General features: G+C 45.3%; 1 protein-coding gene across 3 annotated transcripts in view; it reads left to right on the forward strand.

Annotated features, from left to right (window-relative positions):
• The first annotated feature begins 11,017 nt into the window (after positions 1-11,017).
• ZFYVE9 (zinc finger FYVE-type containing 9) overlaps positions 11,018-23,580 on the forward strand; it is a 122,620-nt gene continuing 110,057 nt past the window's right edge. For 2 of the 3 annotated variants that reach the window (XM_075935971.2, XM_075935972.2), the window contains exon 1: positions 11,019-11,369. The gene's annotated coding sequence lies outside the window, so the exon portion shown is untranslated. Of the gene's footprint in view, positions 11,370-23,580 lie in introns of all 3 variants that reach the window. The other variant, XM_075935973.2, reaches the window with a different exon arrangement.

Here is a 23,580-nt window from a genome sequence, read left to right on the forward strand (position 1 = left end):
TGCGGCACTTCTGCTTTTGAAACGTGCCGTGCTCTTGAACATTTCAAAAGCAGAAGCTCCCGCAGTGCGAACCGGCACAAGCAGGGATTGAAGCAGTCCCCGCTCGCGCAGTTTCCCCACTGTGCCTCTGCTTCCCCTCCCCCCCGCGGAGATGGTACTGGGGGGAACCTGGTTATAGCCAGTTCCCTCCTGTGCCGGCTCCTGCTCCCCCCTGCCTTGCTGCCTCTCTCTGATAGGAAGCCACTCAACTGTCCAATAAGCATTTTCTCACTCTTCTGAAACTTCAGATGGCCTTTACTCTAACATACTCGTATCTTTCGGCCTTGAAGTCCTAGATTTAGGAAAGGCTTTAGTTGACTAAGGAAACAGGAAGGGCTTGGGCTCATGATATAATATAATATATAGGTTTTAGGAGCAGGAGACCAAAGCAGTTTCTAGATAGATTTGTTACCTTGAGCAGGTCACTTGATCTCAGAGTCTGTGCCTGTCTGAGAAAAGAGGGCTGTGAGACTGTGTAATTTGTGTTTATAAAGCATTTTGAGATCTTCCAAGGAAGGCATGTGTGAAGTGGGCTTGCTTTACAGCATTTTTAAGCAGATGAAGTTCTAAAGTTACATTTCAAATGGCTAGGCATGTGTGAACCCCAAAAGGTTCATGGTGTCAGTGAGATAAGTATCCCAAGTAGTCAGGCGATATGAAATATTTATATTAATCATAATACCTACCAAACTTTTCATGTGAGGCTCTCAAAGTCTGTGTCTTGAATCCCGCCCCCAGCTGTGTCAGCTGCACTGGCCAGGAACAGGCACTTCTCACCTAGTGCCAACCTGCTATGGTGAGAGAGGGCTCAGATAGTCCTATCACCCCCGGGGCAGCATGCATACTGAACCCTTCATCCCCGCCCAGTGTAGAGCAATGGTTTAAATGAAGAAAAAACGTATTTGAGTTAAAGACCCAAGCAACACTGGCTAAATCTAGGGTTAAATAGAAAAGAACCTAAGGAATCATTACCAGTATTTTACTGATAGAGAACAGAGACTGAAGAGATTGCATGACTTATTCAAGGTCACTTAAGAAGTTTGTGGCAGAACCCAGATCTTTTGAAGTCCTAGTCTTGTCGCTCACAGCACAACAATCCTTTCTTTCTATTATTTGTCTTTCAATAGCATTCAGAGGCATAATTTAGTTCAAGGCTCACTGTGCCAAACACTGTAAAAATGTGCAGGAAGAGAGACAGACACCCAGCCCTCCAGAGTTTATACTGTAGTCTAAAAAGGACATGATATGCAAAAAGCTGATTAAAAAATAAAGGGAGTGAAGGAAGGAGGAGAAGGGTGACAGGAACAGTAGTTACCTAAACTTGAATGTGAAATTATTAAATGTTTCTGCATTCATACACATACAAAGCTTGAACTGGTGATCCAGTATTGTTCCTCTTTATCTTCAACTTGTTTCGGGGGGCTATGGAAGAGACTAAATTACGTTTGTTCTCTAGTATAGAAGATACCACAAGTATCCTGTAACATTGACTCGATAGAAAATCTCAGCGGGGTAAGCCATGTTAGGGTACGTCTACACTACAGCGCTAATTCGAACTAACTTAGTTCAAATTAATTAATTAGAACTAAGCTAATTCGAACTAACGGATCCAGACTAAAAAACTAGTTCGAATTAGCGTTTTGCTAATTCGAACTAGCATGTCCACATTAAGTGGACCCTGAACCGGGGTTAAGGATGGCCGGAAGCAGTGCCGGCAGGGCATCAGATGAGGACTTAGAGTGTGGAGCTGCTGCCTCAGGCTAGCTGAGGGCTGTGCTTAAAGGGTCCCGACCCCCACCCCGGACAGACAGTTCTCAGGGGTTCCCCGCTTGCAAAGCAGTCCTGGCTTGGAGTGCCCGGAGTGCCCACACTGGGCACATCACACCACTCGGCCATCAGACCGGCTGCACTTGCCGCAGGCTGCCATCTGGGAAGAGAAGGCAATTGGGGGGCTGCAGGAGAGCTTCCACCCCCAGAAGCCCGCAGAGCCAGCCCAGTCCTCCCCATCGGGGGCTCATACCCCATTCCTCCCTCACCTCCTTCCACTTACCCTTCCCTATCCCCCCTTCCTGATGTACAAAATAAAGAAAACATATGGTCAAAAATAGAATCTCTCTTTATTGAACAAAACTCGGGGAGACTGGGAAAAGGAGGTGGAAGAGGGGAAGAGAGAGGGCGGGAGAGGGGAGGGCAACTAAAATGATCAGAGGTTTGGAACAGGTCCCATATGAAGAGAGGCTAAAGAGACTGGGACTTTTCAGTTTAGAAAAGAGGAGACTGAGGGGGGATAGGATAGAGGTCTATAAAAGCATGAGTGGGGTGGAGAGGGTGCATAAAGAAAAGTTCTTCATTAGTTCCCATAATAAAAGGACTAGAGGACACCAAAGGAAAGGAATGGGTAGCAGGCTTCAAACTAGTAACAGAAAGTTGTTCTTCACAAAGCAAAGAGTCAACCTGTGGAACTCCTTGCTGCAGGAGGCTGTGAAGGCTAGAACTAGAACAGAGTTTAAAGGGACGTGAGATCAAGTGATGGAGGTTGGGTCCATGGAGTGCTATTAGCCAGGGAGTAGGAGTGGTGTCCCTGCCCAAGGTTTGTGGAAGGCTGGAGAGGGATGGCACGAGACAAATGGCTTGGTCACTGTCTTCGGTCCATCCCCTCCAGGGTCCCAAGGGTTGGCCGTTGTCGGCAGACAGGCTACTGGGCTAGATGAACCTTTGGTCTGACCCAGTACGGCCATTGTAAGCTCAGGGCTCAGGGTCGGGGGTCTCAGTGGACCACCTTGATTTTCATGCACACCTGTTCCTGGGTGGCCAGGCTGGCAGGTCTCCTGCCCTAGACGGCCACTTTCCTGTGCCTAGTACGGAGGTCGTGGATGAGGTCCACGATGTCTGCACTAGACCAGGCGGGTGCCCGCCTCTTGCGGTCCCGGGCAAGTTTGCGGTCCCGGGCAAGCTCCCGGGAGCCACCAGCCTGGTCCCGGGAAGAGGGGGAGGGCTGGGGGGCATCGGGTGGCTGGCTCGAGCCATGCCAGGTGCAGGGTCTGCTAGCTGGGTGCTGGCAGGCTTGCACCTGGCACGGGCACCGTAGCCAGCCCGTGCCCCTTTAAGGGGTCCGGGGCTGGGAGGGGGGCATACGAGTTTCCCTGGTGTTGGCCAGAGTGGCCACCAGGGAACGCTGGGGAGGGCTAGCCTCCCACTAGTTCGAATTAAGGGGCTACACACCCCTTAATTCGAACTAGTAAGCTCAAACTAGGCTTAGTCCTCGTACAATGAGGTTTACCTAGTTCGAACTAAGCGCTCCGCTAGTTCGAATTAAGTTCGAACTAGCGGAGCGCTAGTGTAGCGCCTATCAAAGTTAATTCGAACTAACGTCTGTTAGTTCGAATTAACTTTGTAGTGTAGACATACCCTTAGTCTGTAACCAAAAAAAACAAAAAAGTTTTTCTATAGGTAGGACATGTATTCAAACTTCACAAAAGTTTTGGTTCATGAAAGGAAGACTCAGGTGAGTTTCTATTTTACCTTAACAGCTTCACCCCCACAAAACAGCTAAACTGATCTGAGAATCAAAAAGAAAACAAGACAAAACATGTTTGGAGAATCAGCAAGGGTAATGTCTTTTCCTAGTCAGATACACATTTTTGCCTTTGCAAAGAGAACATTTGATGTCATTTCCATACAGCTTTGTGTCAAATCTCGGTTATGCAGAATAAATTAACTATTCAGCACTGAGGTGAACTTTTGCCTCCCAGATGTAGTGTGGCCTAGTGGACAGAGTCCAGGATGGAGAGTTTCAATTCATGAGTTTTAGTCTTTGGTTGGTTCAGTTTCCCTGTACCAGATCACCTAGTCTGATTTCCTGTAGAGCACAGGCCACCAATCCCATTTATCACCCACAAACTAAATTAAACAGTTAATTTTGGATCAAACTATTATATGCCAGAGGAGACTAGCCTACAATGAGAGATTGAGGTGCACCAGTGCCTGAGGAGCCTGTAATAGCAGAAGAATTTATAAATGGGACATATCAGTTACAGCGGGGCTGGCAGCCATGGTCAGCCCTGGGGCAAGGTCTGTGTGAGGGCCCGGCTCTGTGCCCATGGAAGGGGCAGGACCTCAGGCAGAAGGGGTGGGGCAGAGGGCAGTTAGCCCTTAGCACCACCTGGACTGCCTCTCTCAGAGCTGTATGGAGCATCCTGCGGTGCTTCAGCAGAAATTCAAAGCGGTCCGGGGCTCCATCTGCCATCACTGCTGCAGTAGTAACAGTCAAGAGCTCCGTGCCCCTTTGAATTGTCAGGCCCTGGGGCAATTGTTCTTTGTCCTTGTCCTTGGGGCAATTGTCCTTGTCCCTTTGTCCTCTCCCCCGCCCCCCCAAACCCTGGTTAGGGGACCTGATCCGATAATCCCAGCAAATGACCTGCACACACGTTGCAGAGGAAGACAAACAACCCCCTCTCACCAAAGTCTATGCCAATCTGACCTGGGGAAAATGCCTTCCCAGTTCCACATACGGCAGTTAGTTATACCTTCAGCATGTGAGCAAGAATGAGCCAGCCTAGCAGACAAGAGAAAGAAGGTTCAGTCCCACCTTAGAGCTCTGGCCCTCCCCATTCTATGTCCCATCTCCAGCCATGGCCATCCCTGTTGCTTTAGTAGAAGGAGATCAGCCTCTACCCCCAGAATATATTGGGAGGAAATATTTTCCTGACCCCTGCAGGCCGCTGGATAAAACCCTAAAGCAAGAGTTTTTAGGAACATAACAGGTGAACCAGACGTGAACCCCAGGACTGCTGAGCCATGCACTCTTACCAACATGAGCAATACCATCATACAACCCCACTTGTAACTTTATCCAGCTCTTTCTTAAAACTAATTAAATTCTTTGTGCTTACAACTATTGGGAGGCTTTCCTGGAATCACATCTCTAATGGTTAGAAACTTTCTAATTTCTAGCCTGAATTTGTTTTTATGCCAACATTGTCCTTTAGCTTAAATAGGTCTTTACCCTCCTGATGCATTTATACAGAGCAATCATATCCCCCTGAGCCTTTTTTTTAGGCTAAACAATTCAAACTCTTCCAGTGTACTCTCACAAGATAGATCTTCTATTCCTCTAATCATCCTAGTAGCTCTTCACTGCACCTGTTCAAGTTTGAATAATTTTTTCTAGAACATGGGTGACCTGAATTGTGCACAGTATTTCAAATGAGGTTCTATCAGCACCTTGTAGAATGGGGTTAATACTTCTATGTGTCTACTGAAAATGCCTTGCCTGATACATCCCCGGATTGAATTTAACTTTCCCCCTCTCCCCAGCCTCAGCACATTGGTGACTCATAGCCATTGTGTGATGGACCCATACATCCAGGTGTTTCTTTTTTTCTGTTGCTTCTAACTGATGAGCTCCTGGCTTGTAGCAGAAATTCTTATTATTAGACTCAAATTATAGGTCTCTGAACTTCATACTATTGATTTTCATCTCATTTCTGTCACTTTAGTCTTTAAGGTCATCCAGATCTTCCTGTATAATATGCCAATCTTCCTCTGTATTGATGATGCTTCCTAACTTGGTATCATCTGCAAATTTTATTAGTACACTCTTACTTTTTGTGCCCAGGTTGTTAATAAAAAAAATATTGAATAAGATTTGTCCCAAGATAGAACCTTGAGGAATTTTATTTGTGACTTCCTACCAGTTTGATAGTTCACCTTTCATCAAAACCTGTAGCCTTCTCCTCTTGATAAAGATAAAGTTCCTTAGCTTTCTAACAATTCTTGTATGAATCTTCTAATTTCCTGTGTGGTACAGTAAAACTTCAATTGTCAGGCATCCAGTGGTCCAGCACTCCCAATAGTCCGGCACCAACTGGAACCTGGAAATGCTCCAGCCAGCTGGACAGTTGGAGCTGCTCCCTGCTGCTTCCTCAAGTCCACTGCTGAAACTGACCAGCTGCGGACCTGGGGAAGCGGTACAGAGCAGAGCAGCTGGGGTGCTTACAGGTTGATCCCACAGTGCCGCCCCTCACCCCCCTGCTCGGTGCCCGGGCAGCACCCCAGCTGCTCTGCCCCACGGCTTCCCCAAGTCCACTGCTGCTGAAACTGACCAGCGGCAGACTTGGGGAAGGGCAGAGCAGCTGGGGTGCTGCCTGGTTGGTCCCGCAGCACCGTCCCTCACCTGAGCGGCACTGCAGGACCAACCCGGCAGCACCCCAGCTGCTCTGCCCCAGAGCTTACCCAAATGTGCTGCTGGTCAGTTTCAACAGCGGCGGACTTGGGGAAGCCGTGGGGCAGAACAGCTGGGGTGCTGCCGGGTTGGTCCCGCAGCGCTGCCCCTCACCAGCACCTGGTTCACCCCACAGTGCGCCGTTCCCTGCCCAACACTCCCCTCCCCTTCCGTCACAGCCCCCCTGCCGGAGTTCCTCCTGATACTCCGGCATATCCGATAATCCGGCACCCCCTGGGTCCCAAAGGTACCGGATTATCGGAAGTCTTCTATACTATGTTTTACTGAAATCTAAATATATTAGCTATATTATATTTCCCTTATCTAAAAAAGTACTTATTTCTTAAGGGAGGCAATCAGGTTAGACTAGTATAACCTATCTTTGGTTAATCCATATTGCATTATGTCCCCTTTGCCATTTACCACCATTAATTTAGTTATTCTTTCCTTTGTGATTTGTTTTAAAGCACTGCTTACTATCGAGGTCAAAGTAACCGGTCTGTAATTGCCAAGATCACATTTTTTCCCCTTTTTTAAATATAGCACTGACATTAGCTAGTCTCTAGTTCAGCATTTCTCAAATGCAGCCAACAGTTTTTTCTTGCTGTGACTGCGGGAGGAAGGAGAGGGTTAAGGAATGGCCTCTAACAAGGGCCCCAACCAGGGCTGGACCCTGCCTTCCCTGCAGACACAAACTTTTTAGAGGAGCAGGTTGCCACTGAGGTCCCCACCTTCTCAGAAATGGGGGGCAGACTTTAGCCCTGGAGTGTTGGGCAGCAGGCTCCAGCCATGGGGCTTCTACCCCTGAGCACAGAGCATTAGGCTCCATCTCCCAGTTTTCCCCCATCATCCCTGATCCCTGCTGCTCTCTTACCCAATTCTCCATTCAGGGCTTAATTTGTCCCTCAGGGCTGAATAAATCTGTCTTGAAAAGTGGTGTGTGTTTGTTTGTCAATATCACTTTTCACAGCAGACTTAGTAGCTAGCTGGGAGGCTGCGAAAAGTGATAACATTCAGTTAATAGGCGCTGACATCTCTTCTTGCTAGGAGGTGGGGGGGAGGGGCTGCTCAACACCCCCTTCTGCTCCAGGCCCACCCCTACTCCATCCCTACTATTTTCTGCCCCTGCTCCACCCCCACTCTGCCTCTTTCCTGGCTCCTCCCCCAAGTGCATCCAGTCCCTGCTCCTCCTGGAGCTTGAATGTGGTGAATTAGCTGTTTGCAGCACTCAGGAAGCACTGGGAGGGAGGGAGAGGAGTTGTTAAGTGTGGGGCTGCCGGCAAGAGAGAAGTGTGGGATCAGGGAAGGAGACCTGGAGCACGCCTGGAGTGACAAGGAGTCCTGGAGCACCTTATAGACTAACAGATGTATTGGAGCATAAGCTTTCCATTACATGCATCTGACAAAGTGGGTCTTTGCCCACGAAAGCTTATGCTCCAATACATCTGTTAGTCTGTAAGGTGCTACAGGATTCCTTGTCACTTTTGCAGATCCAAACTAACATGGCTACCCCTCTGATACTATACATATAAGTATCACTTTTCACTAGAAGTGACCAGAAAGGAAGGACATGAGGTGGAAAGGGGGGCAGGTATTGGTCAAGTTACTGGCTTCTCCATGTAGCTCTTCCATGAGTCACCCCTAGCTTGGGGGAGGGCTGGGACAACCCCCCTTCTGCCTCAGACCCTGCCTCTCCTCCCCCCACTTCTTCCCTGTGCTTGCTCTGCACCTGCCCTGCCTCTTTCCCCTTCCCATCTCCCAGCAATGCAGCTCAGGGGGGACTAGCAGGGATCTGGTGCCAGCAGCAAGGATCAGCCCCACTGTACCCACTGGCAACAGCGGAGGCTGGGGAAGTAGAGCGTCATGGCCACTGCCAGCTCTGTTTCCCCAGCTGCTGGCTGCATTGCTCTGCTTCCCACCAGTGAGTTGGGGGGGGGGGGGGAGAAGGATGGGGATGACGGTCCTACTCCTCCCCTGAGTGACACAGCTGGTGAAGCAGAGCCAAGTTGCTCCACTTCCCCCTGCCACTGCTGCGGGCTCCGGGTGCCCTGCTAGTCATTCCAGGCTGCCCAGAGTCTCTGATCCCTTGCCCCTCCCACCCTTGGAAAAATTGTCAGACCAGTCATCAGCAAGAGTTAGTGACCTCACTCTGGCTATGTCTACACTACACTGATGTATCAGAAAAAGGTACGCAAATTGCGCCCCACAATTTGCGTATCTTTTTCCGAAGTTTTTTTGGAAGAGGCTTTTCCGAAATTTGGCCCATCTACACTGGGCCAAATTTTGGAAAAGCCTCTTCTTTTGGAAGAGCCCTTCTTCCTCACGGGAGGAGGAAGACAGGGTTTCCAAAAGAGTATGTCTGCTCTTCCGCAAAAAAAAAGTGGAAGAGCAGAAGCGTTCTCTGGACATGGAGTTTTTCCAGATATAGCCTCTGAGGCCGCCATAAACTTTGTGAGAAGCTCTGCTCTAGTCATCTGGTACTCCCCACCAGATAGATGGATTAAAAATCCTTGCTACTCAACTAGTTGTTTCACATAGCCAATTCTTTCAGTATTCAGTGATGGAAATTATCCAGATATTCTTATACTACATCTTACTCATGGGTATATGATCTAGTTCTTTTCAGCACTAGATCCCCTGTCAGGAATCTCTTTTACATTTATCCTCCTATAAGATTCCACACCTCCCCCCATGAAATATAAGTGGATATTTGATTTTCTTATCTAAGTTCTGATTCTTGTGAGATTGCAGTCTTATATGATTTTATTAGATGAGACATGAGAAATTCTTGAAGGGAATATGTATATGTATTTGTTTCTGAAATTTCAGTAATTTATGTATGAAACTCCATGATGAAGGTCCTATGGCACATAGTTGAACAGTATCGATTTCTATACTGTAAAGGGCAATGGTGTGTATGCATGCATGTTTAGGTATACAAGTTCAAGAGTTGTGGATTGAAATAAATAACATATTTTAAAATGTATTTCAAAAGATAAGCAAATTAAAAAGAAATAATATGAGAGCAGGATAAAAATACATTCCCTGACAGGCAGGTTGTTGATGACTATAAACAGGGAACAAAGAATTAATGTTTTTGGTGATTGTATTTTCTTGTCTTCCTTTTTTCAAAATAAGTAATTATTGGGATTCTACAGTAAGTGTGTATTTTTTTTTTTACATCTGACAGTTATTCTTCAGTGTATTGTGTGTTTATATGAGAAATATTGTCGGTGCATATGTATTATCTATTCAGTTGTTTATGTTACTCTTGTGTGTATAGTTGTGTGTTCCTAGGTAGATTATTGTGTGTGTCTCATTATATGTCCATGTATGTATGGTTATGTGTCTTTGGTGATTGGTTATGTGTTCCTTTGTGTGTGGATGGATGGTGGTATGTCCCTATGAGCGTGTAGAGGATTATGTAACCCTGTGTGTGATGTTACTGTTGTCTCCCCTGTGTGCAATACGTATGTGCAGGTATGGTTCGTTCATGATATATTCCTTGCGCAAGGGTGTATGTCCTTGTTCATTGTTCTGTATGGGTTGTGCGTATGTATTCTTTTGTGTATATGGCATGATATTTGTGTGTACATTATAGTTGTCTTTCTGTTATGTGTCCCTGTGGGTGTAGTTACAGTTGTCTCCCCTAGTGACATGTATGTCATGACTGTTGTCTCCCTAGTGCAATAGTCTCTAACCTTTTTAAGCACAAGATTACTTTTTGAATTTGTCAGTCCAGGATGTACCTCAAACTCAAATACCCATGCTCCACCCCTTCTCCAAGGCCCTGCTCCACTCCTTCACTGAGGCCCTACCCACTTCACTCTGTGAGGATGGGATACAGGGGAGGGGGACAGAGTGGCATCCAGAGCCATAACAAGGGTGGGGCAAGTGGGGCACTCACCCCAGGCGCAGTACATTTAGGGGCGCAAAATTAAAAATTAGAAAGTTGAAATATTATTTAATTTATATCTTTACTATCGTCTATTTGCAGTCTCAATATATGTGCAATTAACAACATATGCAATTAATAAAATTGATACAAAAAATTAAGAATTTTATCTTTTTTTGGGGGGGGGGAGTGAAGTTCAGTAGCTTGCCCCAAGCGCAGAAAACCTTAGTTTCGGCTCTGGTGGCATCAGTGTCCCCCTGCTTCTGTCTCCTCTACTCTGCACAACAAGCAAGAGGCTCCCAGAGGGCAGTTCTGAGGCTCTGGGCAGGAGCAGCAGGGCAGTGCAGGGAGGGGCAGCTGAAGTGCCAGCACTTGATAGCCTCCCAGCCAAATCAGTCAGGATCACCTGCCAGAGGCTCCAAGATCTACTGGTAGATCCTGATGTACTGGTTGGTGATCACTGGTCTAGTGTCATATCCCTTTGTGTGTGGTTGAGTGTCCCAGTATGTGTCAGGAGGATGTTGTCATAGTTGTCCCTCTGGTGTATAGCTGAGTGTGTGGTTGTGTGTCTGGGTGTGTGGCACTAGGCTTGTCTCTCTGCCTGGTGTCTGTGAGATGTGTATGTTGTCATAGTTGTCTCTCTGGTGCATGATTGTGTGTCTGGGTAGGTAGCATTGCCGCTGTGTCTCTGCTGTGTATGTTGCTATGGATGTCTACCTGGCGTGTAGGTGTGCGTGTGTGACTGCGTCCCTGGGTGTGTGGCACGGTGTGTGTGTGTGTAGTTGTGGTACGTGCGATGTTTGCTGCTACAGCTGCCCCCCCGTGGCTAGCTGCTTGTGCGCGCGGCTGCGGGGCCTTGCGGCCGGCTCCGGCCCTTGCTGCGCCCCGCTGGGTCCCCTCTCGGGCGGGAAGGAGGCGAAGGGCAGGAACCCGCCCCGGCCCCGTGGCGCGCCTGGCGAGTGCGGCAGGTTCCCCGCCCGCGGCGGTGCCGCAGTGCCGTGCGCTGCCGCTGGGGCCGGCCAGGGGGCGCTGGCTGCTGCGCGCTGAGGCGGCCTCTGGGCCGCGGAGAGAGCTCGCCCGGGCTGGCTTGGCGTGAGGGCGGGCGCCGGCCTCTCCAGCGCTCGCTGCGTGTGCGGGGCCCGCCCGGCGGCGGCGGGGAGCGGTCCGGGGGAGCCCCCCCCCCCAGCCATGCAGAGCCGGCTGCCTCCCGAGGTGAGTGAGCCGGCCCGCGCCCTCCACCCCCAAGGCCCGGGCATCCCGCTCCCCAGGCCCCTGCTGCCCCGGGTCAGGCCCTGCCGGCCGCCCGCCGGGGGTAGCCCCCTCAGCTCGCGGGAGCGGCGTGCCGCCAACGGGGGCCAGGGCGGGGGACTCCAAGGAGCTGGAGCCCCCCTCACCCGGGGCAGCCCGACTTGCCCCCGAGGAAGAGGTCAGGGGCGACCCCTCGTCTCCCCCAGCCCCGGATACAGCCAAGGGGCTCGAGCCCCCCAGCCCCGGCTACACGCCAGTCTTCCCCTCCTGGCTGGGACCCGGGGGCTGCTCGGGCCCCCAGCCCTGGGACCCCTTCTTTCACCTCAGGCTACGCCTGAGGGTGCTTGGCCCCCGGATCTCAGCGAGGAGGGAAAGAGCCCTCGGAGGGCAGCCAATGCCTTCTCATATATTGCTCTTCTCGGCGCCCCCAGCCCTGTTCAGTAGGGCTCGCTGTTTATGTGACTCAGTTTCCTCTGTCAAACCCTAGAAGTGGTGGCGGGGAGACAAACTGCTGTTTGCCCCTAAGGTGCCTGTCTCGGACCTTAGCCCTAAATCCTGAAGGGGAGGATTTGTAACTTGTGCCTTTAGGACTATGCTTGCTACATCTTTGTGGGTTGTGCACATTATTATTTCATGGTGGTGAAGTGAAGCATGTGACTTCTGCAAAGGCAGTGGTGGTGGGGAGGAAAGGGTATGTTTTATAACTGTTTCTCAACCTTTTTTTTTTTATAAAGTACCCCTTAAAATATAAGTACCCCCAGTACCTACAGTTTTTAGACACACAATTTTTTTCTACCATTGCAGCACATTTGTTTAAACAACTTAATCATAGCCCGGTGGGTGATGAAATTTTTGGGTGTAAAAAGTACAAAAATAATAAAGTGCTGCAAAACTTAAAATAAAAATTCAGTTTTTTCAAATTTCAGTTATGCTGACATACCCCCCAGGCTTCTCTCCAGTACCCCAAGAGTACTCGTACCACTGGTTGAGAGAAACTGTTTTTATATCATCAGTCTCTATGTTAAGCCACAACTGTGTCCAACAAAATAAATAATCAGCTCCCTTAATATTTGAGTGTTTTTTCCAGAGATGTACTAATTCTTTGGTCAGAAATAGGTCCAGATTATACATTATGTCTGTAGGACTGTTTTTATCATGTTAACTAGCTTGGAAACAAGTACCAGATGTGAATTAGTAGACCTTCAGTTATGGTTATCTATCTTGTTTATCTATTAATAGAAAAAGTTTGATTTTTTTTTTTGTAACAAATGAGAGGCTTCTATGGGATTTAATTATTTAGGTATATTTTTATTCAAATGTTTCTGTGAGAGATGAACTAAAGTGTGTAAGCTCAAATCCAATCACCTTCCAGTTTGTGTGGTGTTAGTGCTTGTTTAGAATGCATAGATGAACCTTCTTCTAAAATTGTGATATGACTAGATTAAAAACTGGAAGGGGCCTACTAGACTGAGTAGGGGAGAAAGATGGGAGTTATGCTGTAATAGCTGGTCTGATGGTTGCGAAAGTTTTATAATCTAGAAAGTGTTTTTAGACTTAGTAATTGAATTTAGTGACAGGTTGTTTTTGGTTATCTGGAATGTACCTAGGCTGTAGTTATGCCTGATACATAATTTAGTGATCCAAAAGAGAGTGTGTCTGTGTGTAAAATGTGTATATATACGTATACACACATAAGAATGGCCATACTGGGTCAGACCAAAGGTCCATCCAGCCCAGTATCCTGTCTGCCAGATGCCCTAGAACGAGTGAACCAAACAGGTAATAATCAAGTGATCTCTCCCCTGCCATCCATCTCCACCCTCTGACAAACAGAGGCTAGGGACACCACTTCTTACCCATCCTGGCTAATAGCCATTAATGGACTTAACCTCCATGAATTTATCTAGTTCTCTTTTAAACCCTGTTATAGTCCTAGTTTTCACAGTCGCCTCATGCAAGGAGTTCCACAGGTTGACTGTGCACTGTGTGAAGAAGAACTTCCTTTTATTTGTTTTAAACCTGCTGCCCATTAATTTTATTTGTTCTTATATTATGGGAACAAGTAAATAACTTTTCCTTATTCACTTTCTGCACAACACTCATGATTTTATATACCTGTATCATATCCCCTTAGTCTACTCTTTTCCAAGCTAAAAAGTCCTAGTTTCTTTAATCTCTCCTCATATGAGACCCATTCCAAATATATATACACACACACATTACACACATGCTCTCCCTCTCTTTGGGATCACTAAAGTATATATGTAATTATAATTATGTATATATACATAATTATACTCTTGATCACTCTCTCTATATATATATATATAAATAAAAGTTCTTGTTCATATGTGGCTGAAAAACTCATGAAAACAGTCAATTTTATGCGATATAAGCCCAAGGTAGAGGAAATGGTATCCACTCTAAGGCTGGTCCCAGATTCAGTTTGCAAACCAAGTCCTCATGTAAATGTAATACATAACTAGCTCAAAACACTGCCTGCCTGGCTCTTAATTTCCATATATAGATTAGCAGACTAAACTCCTTTAAACCTATGTTGTAAGGTTTAGTACTTTATTAAAGTCCAAATTAAATACATTTGTTTTTAATTTGGCACACTTGGTAGCCTGTATCGGAAGGACCAAAGCAGAGAGAGAGAGAGAGAGCAGTCTCAGTTTCAGGAGGGTTGTTTGGTCTGAGCAAAGGTTGAATGAGGAAGTTGCATTATTATAATGCTTGGTCCCTGAATAAGATGTCAATTTCTCTTGTTGCAGGTCCTTTCCTTATATCAACATTTAGCAGACTCTTTTATAGTGATGTAAAGGTCTTTGTAAAATTAACTTTAAGTGGTATGTAAAATGTTAATGTTTAATGTGTGAAGTATTCATTATTTTTAATAAATCCTGGCCACAAAATGACCTTTGTCTTTGTGAGAAGTTGGGTGTTAACTCTTTGTCTAATAAATCTTTTTCTTTGACTTGTTGAACATATTCCAAGTAAAACATTTCCTGGAAATAAATCAGATGGGATTACAATGGGATAATTTCAATCCACAGATAAATACTGATGAATCAGGGATTTTATCAAAAAGCCAGAGAGGTTAGTGTAGTCTTATCCTGTTTCAAAACCTGTTAATTAAAATGACCACCATTTTTTGTAAATGTCGTTAGGATTAAACCATGTAATGAAATTAAAAGGTGGATTCCTCTATATATTATTTGAGATTCTTAATGAAATCAGAATCTTTGAGGTTAACAGAAATGTAAGCCAGAAATGTAATGCTCAATTTTCCTTTCTTGTTACCTAAATAAACTTAAAAAACAACAAATAGCATGGTAGCACTTAGTCTTTAAAGTGCTATCATACTATGTGTTTGGTTTTTTTTAGTTTGTCCTGTACTGACTAACTTGGCTACCTCTCTGAAGCTTGTTATCTAAAGACACTCTGAGAAGCTGTATTTTCTCCTATGAGATCAGCAATGTCGAGAGAGTTTTGTATTGACAAAAAATGTGCAATTGGTGTTAGGGATGTTACACAATTAAACGCATTTTAAATGCTGAAAATTTCAGCAGCAGTGTGGTGCAGCTGGTAGCTCCCTGGGAGCCAGACTGGGAGCTGCATGTAGCCATTTGGGTAACTGGTTATCCATTTAAATGGCTACACGTTTACATCCCTACTGAAAACTAGTTAAATTAGAGCAATGTTATTTGTGTTGACTTTAAATCCTTTTATCCTTTGTTTTGTAGAAATATTATCTTTTCATATTATGTTTACAGGGTTTTAAAAAAGTCAGCTGAGTAACCATTTATGAGACATGCATCTGATGAAAATGGGTCTTTGCCCGTGAAAGCTTATGCTCCAATAAATCTGTTAGTCTATAAGGTGCTACAGGACTTCTTGTCATTTATGGGTTCTTTCTCTCTTTTTCTTTCTTCATGCTTTTTAATTTACCGTAATTTAATTATTGATATTTCTAATTTGAAATTGAATTAAAATGTTAATATATGTATGTTCATCCATCTGCTCTCCCATCTTCTGGCAGGCAGAAGTTTAGGGATACCAGGAGCATGAGTTTGTACCCTGACCATCTTGGCTAATAGCCATTGATGGACCTATCTTCTATGATCTTGTCTACTTTCTTTTTAACCCAGTTATACTTGTGGTCTTCAAAATTCCAGAGGCTGACTTTTTTGAATGGATGTTGAATATTGAACTTTGCATTAATTTATTTGATTTTCTCTTTGTTCTTTAATAGCATTTAGTAGATCTTAATGCTGTATTTTATACATAAGAATAGCACTAATGGATAGTTCTCCTGTATTATATATTCTTTGTAGGATTGAACTAGACATTTAAAATATGTAACATATATTATTCTCCCTTTTGGTTAAGTGGTGGGGTTATAAGTTTTCCTTAAGACAGTTTTCAGTAACTTTTCAGTCGACCTTCCTGGTGATTTAAATGTCATCAGATATGTTTACAATAGTTTTAATGTACACATTTTAAAATACATACTGTATTGGTTTCCCTCAGAATTCTAAGAAAAATGTGTATTGCTATCCTGAGGCAGCTAGTAGTTCTAGGACATATTTAGGGATATGGCTCATATTTTTCTGCCAAGAATTTTATTGCATATCATTGTTATTCCTTTTTATTTTTCTGGCTTTGTGTGTGTGTCTTCTCCTTTTGGTATTACAACAGAGCAAGGTGTTATGCTGCTTCTCTTCAGTGTGTTTTTTAAGGGGAAAAGTTCTAGAGTGAAACTGATTAGTATTTCGCAATCAATAGATTGTGATCTATGACTCTATTGTAATAGAGCTCCAGGAATCTGTTAGTAATTTAACTACTCCCTATTTAAGAGAGGTCTGTATGTGTAAAATGCCACCAGTACCTTGTTTACACTGCTGCTTTCCCATTTGTCAGCACCACCAGAGCTGATCTGATATTTGCAACAATGGAAAAAACCTGATGTAGATAAGGTGATAGTCAGTTTCTCTGCCAATTACAGCTGTGTGAAAGTAGGTCTGTACTTTGCTTTCAATTTGGAGATAATACTGTTTGGTGATTGTTTCCCCATTCATTGCTTGTGGGGCTCCTGATTTGTGATGGGAGCATGATCAGAGACCTGGAAAATATTATGAGCCCCTATGTACAGTGGGGAAATCCTCTGCCTTAGCGAAGTTTGAAAATAAATGTAGCCCAACAATTATTGCCTTTATTTTGCAAATACTGATTTCTGTTTTTCTAACGGGTCTTGTTTATTTACTTGTTTATTTACTCCAGTATCCTCAAAGATCAGCTCTTGGTCTGCACAGAAGGACAAAGGATTTAAAGTATGGCCTAACTACAATGACTATTTTTTTCAGTGAAGTAGCAGATGTGGACACTACATACAATGATATGTAGATCCAGAGGTCATTTCCCATCTGGTCAAATTTGTGCCAATGATGCTTGTGTGTTCTTTTATTAAAATAAGTGCAGCTACTGCACCAATGAAACTTTGCAGCATTTTTCGTGTTTCTCATTATCCTGGTCATAATGTGGCATTCAAGAAGTATCATTACTTTGTGTTTTTGTGTTTTGAGTTAATGTAGAATATTGAAAGTGTTTCTATATCACTTACCTGAAACATTTAATGGAAATATGTTAAATTAAACCATTGCTCATTTTGCAAATGTTCCTTCAAAATACAGTATTTATATTTGTCTGCTCTAAATTTTAAATGTTCCTTTTGGTGAGTAATAAAAAATAAATTTGTTTCAGAATTCAAAGCAAGATTATCATTGGAGCTCTAGTGATGATTTATTTATTTTTCTACAAGTAGTGCAATATACTTAAACTGAACATTACCAACTCTTTTAAGAAGCAGATCAAAGAGCTTTCCAAATCCCATAATAACAATTCTGTCCATGAATGACACTAACTATTAGAGAGGTTTTCCATTTTGCAGACTTTAGTTTTGTCTTGTCAAAACTGCTTTGAACTCAGTACACATGTTCACCTAATGTTTGTGCTTTAAGTATGATTTAAACCATTGATTTGGGCTTGGCAGGATAAAAGCTAATTCAGATGTTGTCATGACTCCAGAATATGGCTTTACACTGTGATTGAAAATTTAAGGTGAAATAACAATGTTGTATGTTTATCAAGAAATATGAGATTGCTAGATGGCTAGGAAGTGTCAATAAGCAACATTTTAAATTAAGACTTAATGGCACTGTCACATTAAAATAGTTCACAAAAATATATTTCCTTAGCTTTGTTGTTTTTTAGAATCTGAAATATTAATACAAATTTTAATAATCTAATTTTGTGTTTTCCGTTGTTTACTTTTTAATTTCAGTCAGCAGTTAAAGCAATCTTTCTCTCTCTTTTGTTTCTACTCAGTTTTATTTTTCTGTTTCTTGTGCGCTCTTTGTTCCGATAGTAGGATTACAAATACTAAAGGGGAATGTTCAAGAAGAATACAGTGCTGGTGTGTGTATGTGGTCTTCTATTCCCGACTCTGCTCAGACTTGCACTTCACTTTTAGGTGCCTTTATTTGCCTGTCAGTTTCAGGTTATGTGCACCTCTGGTTCCACCTTTTTGGCCTGCTTGAAGAATGTTTTCTGAGGAGGAGGGACCCTTGTCCTATTAAAGAATGGTGTTCGCTTGTTTTCTTTTGCCTCTTCCCACCTATAGCAGTGCAGGTAGGACGGAGATATTTGTTTTAAAGGAGTCCTTGTTGTTGGGTATTCTCATTGTTTCTTTTCCCACTAGGTGATTTCTATGCACATGGCACCCAGGGCCTCCCCTGCTTTTCTTCATGAAAGTGGAAAAGATAGGTTCACCTAGTGAGATGTCGTTCCTTTCAGAACCTTAGTGTTAGCAAAATGCAAACTTTGTTAAACCAGGTGACACGCAGTGAAGGTAGCTCGCCTAACCATAATTCTTCCCTTTTTTTCAGCCCTGCCCCAATACGCCCTGTTACACATATGCACTGAGTTTGCTAGCACCATAAGCACTGAAACAGACAGACTCTTCATCACTCTGAGCAACTCTTCAAACAAGACTCCTGACATCAGCTGGTCCTGAGCAGGCACAGCCTGCCAGTCTGGGGCACAAATTGGTACTAGCCCTGACAGAGACTGAAGAAGCTTCAGAGGGTAGCCAAGTTAGTCTGTACAGAAAAAAACAACAAATGGTCTGGTAGCACTTTATAGACTACAAAACATGCAGATAGTGGTTTGAGCTTTTGTGGGCACAGCCCACTTCTTCAGATGACTAGTTTTGAGTTTAGGATGTGTAGACCCAAAATAAATAGCCACTTTCCCCTGCCACTACTCAGATATGCTTCCCGCCTCCCTCTTTGAGCCTTTTGCAGTCATCCATGCTACCCTATCCCATTCCCAAAAGTAGCTCATTTTCCCTTGCCATGTCCAAAACTCCTCTGGTCACAGCTGGAGCTGAGAGGGATGCTCCCTTTGGCTGCTCTCCTGTGAGTGCCAAAGGGTTAATTTAGAGGGCACGTTTTCTGTGGCTTTGGCCCATGTTGCTTATGGAAAGAAATGGCTCCTGATTCTATTGACCCATTTGTTTAAAATGGCAAAAAAAGCCAAGAAGACCTCGCATTAAGGCTAAGCTACTGGGAACATGACTAAAGTGGCTGTGGGGCTATTAACGTGGTAAGGTCAAACTCAGTCAGTGGCAGTGTTAAGAATGTTCTTGCATTAGACTGCTGTTCTGGATGGAGTGAAATGATGCGATGAATCTGAGGTCACCCTTCTGAGTCCTAAAATAGGAATCCAAAGGGGCAGCCATCCATTTTGTTGGAAGCCTCAATGGCAGAAGTTCCCTTTTGGCCTCCTTCTCTCATTCCAGGCCTCTGTCTGGATTTTGGCCATCCTGGCATTTGCTCAACATCTCAGCTGGGCATGTCAGAAAGTTGCCGGTTAAATAGCAGGCAGGAAATGGCCCTTGGTAGGGAAGGCCAGGTCCTGAAGAGGAAAAGTAATGTGGGGGAGGACGATCTTGTGGAAGGACTTCTCTTTACAGCCCTAGGCTTTACAGCCCTATTCCTCCCAACTGCCCCATGAAGCATCAACCTTTCTTTCACCCAGCTTGCACACTTGTGTTACACAGCCATTCTTACTTCTATCTGCAGTTCCACCTGCATCCTCATTGTGCAATGACAGAGGATGTCATTGCATCTCACCCCTAGCTGTGTCCTAGGACCTGGGTGCTTACTGACCTAAGTATGGGTATGAGTGTCTGCCTACATTGGCAACTCAAAGCTCAGTTACACCCTAACAGGTTGGCAGGGTCAGATCAGGCCACTGCTACAGCTGGGTCTTAGCAGGTTTGCAGTGCCTGGTTACTGGAGGAAGCCATGGTCCCTTTGTGATGTCAAAATGGGCGGGGGAAGGAGAGAGAGACTTTGCAACTCAACTGAACTCCCTAGGGAAGAGGAGCAGGAAGAGAAAAGGGGCTGTCTGATCTTCATGGGTTTTCCAAAATGTTAGTGACACTTCGACAATCTGTTGATAGCTATAAATCTGGGCATTAAGCCCTCCTGCCTATGAGGGAAATCTGTGGAGAGGGAGACTGGAAACGTGGATAAAACGTGAACAGACACAAACATGCATGTGGCCAGGTCACATGGCAAAGGAGAGATTTCTCGTCTGTGTCAGTCAGGTTGAACAGGAAATGAAATGTTCCTTACTCCTCGAATTCTAAGCCTATTTAGACTCCAGAGGCTGAATTAGAGTTTGTTACTGGAAGAAATTCAGAGTAATGGGGAGGAATAGCTCATCTGAAGAAGTGGGTTTTGCCCATGAAAGCTCATGATACTATTTATATATATTTGTTAGTTTCCCCACCCCTGCCTTAGAGACTAAGGCCCGTGAGTTGGATGTGGCCCCCAGCTAGCTTGGATGTGGCCCCCATGGTTCTTGGGGTTTCTCCCAACATTGGGGAGTCTGTGCTGATGCTCCAGCCCCCTGCTGGGCTGGAACACACAAAATCTGCTAGTCTGGGCTCCTGTAAGCTCTGGTGTGTGTGGGAAGTGTGTTTCTCCTTCTCAGTCAGGGGCCACGTCTCATTTGTGTGTGAACCCCAACTGTTTTTTCTGCTGGTCAGCGGCTCCTGACCCTAAAAAGGTTCCCCACCTCTGTCCTGGTGCCACAGGACTACTCATGTCTCTCTCTCTCTCTCTATATAAACTTTTCCTATGGGATGACAGAGTGACATAGTCATGTCACTCTGGCATCCTACAGGCTCTGCCTTCCCAGGGTCTCCCTGTCCCCAGACACTGCTCAGGGATGGCAGGACTTGCTCCAGGAATGCTTGCTTGTGCCGCTGTTGTTCTTGGTGCTCACGGGCTGCTAGGACAGCAGGCTCAAGCGTCAGATGCAGGGACGGGCGACCCATGTCCCTGGCCACCCGCCACCCCATCTTCCGTCGCGCCCCAAATGGCTGCGTCTTTAGCCCAGCGCCAAGCCGCTCAACTGAGACCCAAACCCACCCTCCAGACTGCCTTCTGCCCACCTGCCCAGCCACATGCGGGGCTGCAGCAGCGAGCTGCATTTTTGCAAGGCAGACGAGGAGGCTCCTGGCAGCACTGACCTGAGCAGCTAGGGCCCCCATTGCCTAGTGTTGCAGCCCCTCGCCCTCTCTCCTCTCCCGCACGGTTGGGATACTAGCACTGGCTTCTGCTGCAGGGATGGGGGGAGCAAGCCCCATGTCTCACTGTGGTGGGTGGGGAGGGAGAGAAAGCCCTGAACCTTGTTGCGGGAGGAAGAAAAAGCCCGGAGCTTCATTGCATGGGGAAGAAGCACTCCTCCTCCCAGGCTGGAGGAACAGCAGTGTGCGAGCATGCTGTCTGGAGCTTTTTTCTGCGCTCCCATTGGCCAGATACCACCTAATGGGAGCAGCAGGAGGCTGAGCATGGGACCAGCACGGGGCCCAAATACAAGTACCGGGCAGCCCTGTCACCCCCAGCCCCTGACTCAATCCCTGCCAAGATCCTGCCCCCCAACCCATTCCTGCCTCCTCCCCCCAGCCAGACACCTTGCCCCTAGCCCGCTCCTGCCCCCTCCACCCGACCAGACCTCGCACCCTCAGCCCCTCTTGCCTAGATCCTGTACTCCCATCCCTATCCCATTCACTGGCAACCCTATCCCGCACACTGAAGCCCTAATTTTTTGCCCAACCCCAGAGCCTACGGGCCCCACAAAATCTGCTATCCCTGGAACCCCAGAAGTGTTAATCTGGCCTGAGACCTTGAAACTCAGTCCTCCCCCCTCTGGGGCTGGAGCACCAGGGAAGTGAGGTGTTTTATTTGGGGGCCACATCTTTGAGGGTTGGGGGGTTTGGATGGGCTTTTTTCCTTCTCACTTTTGTGGTCCCCAACTGATTTTTCTGTGGTTCAGTGGCCCCTGACCCAAAAAAGGTTCCTCACCCCTGCCATAAATAAAGACGATGTTGAAACCTTTTTGTGTTGGACGTAATATTTTACTTTATTTAAAAATGAAGCCTCCGATTGGGGCCTAGCCCACTTCTGGGCTTAGCATTCTGTCTCCATCCCTGATCCTAGGGCAGGTCCCGAGGTGCAGTCCCCATCTAGTCACAGAAAGGGCTGGTGGCAGCCCCCCGTCCTGCTATGGCACAGGTAGGAGAAGAGGCCACAATCTGGCTGTGGCAGACCAGGGGTGGGGTGGCGAGCATAGCAAGCAGGGAGCACAGCCCCCTTGTTGTTTTTAAAGTTACAGACTAATGGCTACTCCTCTGAGGCTATAAAGGAAAACAACCTTCACCCTCTGGGGCCTCGGAAAGGGAAGCAATCTGCTAATTTCTTCCTGTGAGTTCATTTGGCTTTTTTTCTTTTTCACCTTGATAATAAAGATACCCAGGATGGAGGTATGAAACTTCTCCCCATTCCTTTCTGACAAGAGATTTTAGGCTTCAGCTCTCTGTTCCTTACTGTAATTCTCCCGAAACAAGTCTTATATACATCCAGTTCCCTACTCCTTTATTTCTCTCTAAGGGCAATTGCACAGTCTTTACAAATGACCAGACAGTCTTTGTAAGCAGAGTATATGTATTCAGGGATGAAGAGAGTACGGAGCATGTGTACAAATTGAAAATGCATGTGCACAATACATGTATCAGAAACCACTCATTTTCTACATAGGGAATCTGGCAGACCAATGACCTTCAGACCTTTTGTCCAGGTCCCTTTCATAGTCAAAAAGTCATGTCTGTTTACTGGTTTAGAAACAAGGCCCTGAATCTGGGTAAACTCAGCCTTTTGAACCCAAAGCCTGTCTTTGCTTCCTTAAAAATCTGTACAATTTATACGCATTCTATAGGAACTAATTGTGACTGTGCAATGACTTGTTATATCTGTTTTATCAGATAACATGCATTACTGCAGATAAATGGACAGTTCAGTTGTGCTGTGATCAAATGAATGACAACTTTACTTTTTACATATTAGTCTTTATCTCTTTTTTGATATCTTATTTACGCACAATCTCAGCACACTAGAATAGAAATGCTGCTTCCTAATGAAGCAAAAACAGGTGCTATACCATAGTTTTCAGTCTTTGTGTTTTGTTACAGTCTTTCTAAATCATGCCATATAATACATTTCTACTGCTCCAGCTTTTAGGTCTATTTGATAATTCATCAGGACACAGTAGTTGCTCTCATAACACAGAATTATATTGTGGATGGGAGAGAGGTAAATTCCTAATTAGTGTATATTGAATGCTCCTTGTATGTGGTACGCTCAGCATATAAAAATACACTTACTGCACATCTGTTAAACTACGGTATTTTCAGGTCATTTTTAAACAGCACATACTGTAAAAGGTTACAAGTCAGATTATAATTCTGGGATTCTTATACCAATGCATGTATTTTTCTATAAGAGGTGAAAAGTGAATGAAAAGTCATTTCGCTTTACACACTGTACTCTACTTTTTTGATGCTATAGTTGTTTTTAAATGTAAAGTGTCACTTAATATTGAATATCAATACACTAGGGCTGTTAGATATAATTTAATTGAATAATTCTATAACTGCACCAAATCTTATCAATTACATGATTATTTGATAGTCCCTGGGGGCTGGGCCAGCAGCCAGTGTGCTCTTGGCCCTGCTGTCAGGGAGCCCCCTGCTGCCCCTTCCTAC

This window comes from Pelodiscus sinensis, chromosome 9 (genome assembly GCF_052426305.1).
Source record: "Pelodiscus sinensis isolate ZL-2025 chromosome 9, ASM5242630v1, whole genome shotgun sequence".
NCBI classification, from domain to species: Eukaryota; Metazoa; Chordata; order Testudines; family Trionychidae; genus Pelodiscus; species Pelodiscus sinensis.